The sequence below is a fragment of the Tupaia chinensis genome, unplaced genomic scaffold (assembly GCF_000334495.1).
Source record: "Tupaia chinensis unplaced genomic scaffold, TupChi_1.0 Scaffold000187_1, whole genome shotgun sequence".
Classification (NCBI taxonomy): domain Eukaryota; kingdom Metazoa; phylum Chordata; class Mammalia; order Scandentia; family Tupaiidae; genus Tupaia; species Tupaia belangeri.
The window spans coordinates 3,227,698-3,232,290 of record NW_006159662.1 but is presented as its reverse complement, the minus strand read 5'-3'; the positions used below and the strand labels follow the sequence as shown (position 1 = coordinate 3,232,290).

The 4,593-nt window shown below is 41.4% G+C and overlaps 1 protein-coding gene across 5 annotated transcripts in view; it reads left to right on the top strand.

Annotated features, from left to right (window-relative positions):
* The window catches only part of HELZ (helicase with zinc finger), a 206,108-nt gene that overhangs the window by 2,716 nt on the left and 198,799 nt on the right, over nt 1-4,593 (top strand). For 4 of the 5 annotated variants that reach the window (XM_027771163.1, XM_027771161.1, XM_027771164.1 and 1 more), the window contains exon 2: nt 3,556-3,612. The exons of the other annotated variant lie outside the window; for it this stretch is intronic. The gene's annotated coding sequence lies outside the window, so the exon portion shown is untranslated. The remainder of the gene's footprint in view (nt 1-3,555; nt 3,613-4,593) is intronic. 5 annotated transcript variants of the gene reach the window in all.

Genomic DNA, 4,593 nt, shown 5'->3' with positions numbered 1-4,593 from the left:
ACCCCCAGAGTGTCCAGTTTAATAAGATTTTTTTTTTTTTTTTTTTTTTTAACGGTTTTTGGTATAGGGTGCATGCACTTGCTAGAGAGACAGACAGAAGGTGAGAAATCACCTCCCCCCTTGGGGGATGGGCACGTTGCACTCCCTTCTCTGTTCTCTGCTCAGGATTTTGGGCACGCACACATATGCACTGGTGTGAGTTTTAAGCTGTTGGGTCCAGGACTCAAACCATGGTTGACTATTTGGGAGTCCAGCGATGTAAACGATTACGCCACCTGCTGGCCCCTGTGATTAGAATTTTAAGTAGCATTTTGAAATGTTTTCTGGAAGAAAAGTGTGTGTGTGGAGAGTGTAACCACCCCAACCTAAAATTCATTTCAGTTGATGTGTGTATGCAAGATTACCTCTGTAGCATTGACTGTAAGACACAAAAAATTTATGTGGTCTTTTTACTTTTTAGGGTGGCTGAGATAATTCCATTTTTTTTTTTTTTTTATGTTTGTTTGTTTGTTGCTATAGGGCATATGTGCTTGCCAAGGAGAGACTGGGAGAGAGAGAGGAAAAGAAAGGGAGAGAAAGTGAGAAATCACTCCCCAGAGGGGATGGCCATGCTGCAGTCCCTTTTCTTCCATTCTCCCTTTGGGATTTTGGGCATACACACATATGCCTGGTGTGTTTTTCAGGCATCTGGATCCAGGACTCAAACTGCACAGTTAGCCATGTGGGATCCAGCCAACCTAACCTCCACACCATCAGCTGGCCCAATAGTCCTCTTTCAAAAGACCATTATATGTGTAACGTTCAGATCACTTATTTACCTCTGCAGTTGTCCCTCATGAGGTATTGGTTGTAGAATCTTGCGCAGATACCAATCAGTGACTGCTCGAATCCCTTGAGAAGTGTAGGGCTCAGCCGTGGTGTCCTGCACTTCTACGACGATGTGTTCCACACTCTAGGACCACCTGGCGGCCCGAGCTGTAGGTTTGATTCCAGTCAGACTGGAGGTGACTGTGCCTGCAGTTCCAGTTGGGAGGCTGAGGCAGGAGGATTGGGACAGCAAAATCCTGTCTTTAAAAAAAAAGGTGTAGTATTTCCACATAACTTGTGCACATCCTATAGTATACTTGCATAATTTTTAGATTGTTTTTGATACTCAGTATGCAGAGTCTCCAAAAAGTTCATGGAAAATGTGTACTATAAAAGAGCTATGCTTGGGTTTCAAATTCTTTTGCACCAAAATAAACTTACACTTTAGATACATTTTCCCATGATCTTTTTGAAGTCCCTGTGTTCAATATAAATGGGACGTAAATTGTTATACTGTTTTGTGTAGGGGAGACTGACAAGAAGTAAAGTCTATATGTGTTCGATACACTCAGTACGGACGCATTCATTGTAGGCCCAATCGCATAGTGTACATGCAACGGCCAGACGTTTTCCACTTGTGGTTGATTGAACACATGGTGCAGAACCTGTGGGTGCAGAACCTGTGGACGCAGAGGGACCAGGGTATAACAATTATTTTGTTAAGCTTTTGATTGTCCAAGAGCAATGGAAAGCTTTTTTAGCATCATACCAACAGTGAAGTAAACCAACCTGTTTTCTTCTTAAGTTGCACTGGGTCAGTTTCTCCAGGTTAGAGTCAGAAGTTGCCTGGTCAAACGAGAGTTTATACACTTATTTTGCTTTAGGACAAAAATGATAGCCTGGGGGCTGGCAGGTGGTACAGTGGTTAAGGACGCTGGACTCCCACATCGCTGGACCTAACAGCTTGCTTTGTCACTCTCTTTATCTCTCTCTCTTGCTTGCTCTGTCCTTCTGGGGTCAAATTGAATAAACAAAGTTAAATATATATATTTTAAAATTTTATTTACTCATTATTATTATTATTTTTAAAATTTTGACCAGACACATACACACACACACAGAAAGTGAGAAAGCAAGCCACCACCAGGTCCAGAACATGAACTATGGTTGGCCATGTGGGAATATCCAGCATCTTAACCACCATGTCACCTGCTAGTCCCAATAAAATAATTCTTTTTTTTTTTTTTTTTTGAGAGGTTTTTACTATAGTGTGTGTGCCCTCACTAGAAAGACAGAGAGAGACACAGAGCACAAGCGAAAAATCACTGCCCCCGGGGAATGGCCGCACCACAATCCCTTCTCCTCCATTCTCCTCTCAGGATCTTGGGCACACACGCATACACGCCTGTAGTGAGTTCAAGTCACCGGGTCCGGGACTCGAGCTGCAGTCAGTTACATGGGAGTCCAGCGACATAGCCATTACGCTAACTGCTGGTCCCTTTTTTTTTTTTTTAATCTTTTAAAAAATAACCTGAATCTTCGTGAAGTTCTTCAATGAATGCATAGCATATTTTTCGACTGAACCATTCTGAAATTTGAATCTTTGTGGTTTTTGTTGTTTCTGTGCCATATTTTAGGTGTTCTTGGCACATCCAATTTTGCCTTTTTGCTGTCTGCTGTGGAAATTCTCCTTGGTATGGGAAAAATACTCGTTGACTCTGAGCTTCCTGCCAGTATATATGTATAACTAGTATAGTTTAAAAGATTACTTGTTTATGTGCAAAACTCCTACATGCTTAGGGTAAACAAATCTGAGCAATGCTTAAGCATATAAAGTTTAAAAAGGTAAAACACCGAAACACCTGCTTCTCTTTGTCCGTCTTTAGTCCTGCTACCCCGAGCCAACTGTGTTAAACCGCTGAGTGTCGTTTAACTTGCGGAAGACCTGTCTATTTCTGGGGTGTACTGAACAGTAGTTAAAGGAGTGAGAGGTTGGAGAAGGCGGGCTCGTGAGCCAGCGATGGCATGTTGTGCAGAGTTCTGATCTTTTGTGATACTAAGTAATAGTGGTGACCTTAAACTACTCTTAAATCATCTAGCTGCCTTTAGTTTAAGACAATTTTTATTAAATTGTTAAACACCTGGTTAAGTCTGTTGCCAAATTGGTAGCATTTTGATTTGTTGTTCTTTTAAAGAAATATTTGTTAACTGAATTCAAGTAGTCTTGGGGGGTATAATGGTGATAATGAGTGCCATCTGTTGAATTTTATAAGATGCACAGTACATTTACTATAGGCTTTTCCCTAATTCATCATCTCCCATAATTTTCCTAACAACTCACAAGACAGTCTTATTTCCATTTGTAAAGGAGGAAATTTTGCTTAAATTGAACTAACGTGACGTGTAAGACTACTGAGTTGTGGAACTGCTGTTCTTTGTGGGAAGCCTGTGCTTTGGAGTCTCTAACTAGGCTGCCTTAATTTGCCAGACGAGGAAAGTTAGGCCTGGAGAAATGAAGCGACTTTCCCAAGGTCACAGCGCAGTGGGAGCAACAATAACCCAAGCTTTTATCTTTGGACACTTATCTCAGGACTCTTGGTCCAGGGCTAGTTGTGCTACATTTTACTATACTGCTGTGGATCAGAAGGCCACGTTCTGTGGGTAGTGAATACAGATGCTTCAGAACTGACACGTCAGCGAATGGTGTTTTCTACTATGTATTTAAAAGCTTCCTTCTCTCTCTTTCAGAAATTATAAAGAGCTCTGATGGGCTATTTGGGTGATACCCAGTGCAGTGAACTGCAGGTGAGTAAGGTTTAGGAGAGCCTTACTTAGAATACAAGAGTTCAATAGTGCCTGAAAAAGAGACAAGAGAGATTTAATCTAGACGAGAATGTTTGACCTTTGAGGGTGGGACAAGGTGGAGTGATGCAGGGCCAAGACACAGTGGTAACCTGAAGATTCAGGTCCTGACTGAATTGGCTCCTTCTGAAACAGACTGGGTGATGAGCAGGCTCTAAGAGACTGCCTGCTGCTTTGTCAGACAAGTGTGTTTGAAGGAAAGGGAGGGCAGGTTAATCTTCCACTTCTGTTCAGAATGAGTAACTGTACAGGGGCTCAAGTCATCTGCCTGTGATTGGAATTTAAAAGGTCCTTCAGTTTTTGTGTCAATATTTCTCTAATAGTAATCACCCTGTACTCCCAGGAACTTGGCTAAGTATTTAGTTGGGTTTTCTGTTATCTACTGTGTATGTAGTATTATGAATGACTATATATACCTGCAGTTTTTTGAGGATCTATATACTGAGAATATATCGACAGAAATCAAGTTTGGGGCTAGCTGATGGTGTGGTGGGTTATGGTGTTTAGGTCTCCCATGGCTGACTGTGTGGTTTGAGTCCTGAACTCGGGACTTGAAAAACACAGTGAGTGCATATGTGTGTGTGTCCAAAATCCTGATAGAATGGAGGAAAAGGGATTGTGGGGTTGACATCTCCCCTAGGGGGGTGTTTCTTCATTTTCTTTCTCTCTCTGGTGAGTGCATGTGCCCTATAGCAAAAAACAAAAACAAAAACAAAAAACAAAAAAATGTGAGCAGAAGAGGTGGTAGTGGTCGTGGTGTCCTTGAGACTATATCTTGCTTATATCCTGGAACCCCTCTGTTTCCTGGTTATGGTGGAACTTCTTATTGTTGAATAAGTTGATAATAAGTAAACTGTTAATTGTTTAAATTATTACCCTCAAACAGTTGAGATCTTTTTTGGCATTCTGTTTCAAGATATATAT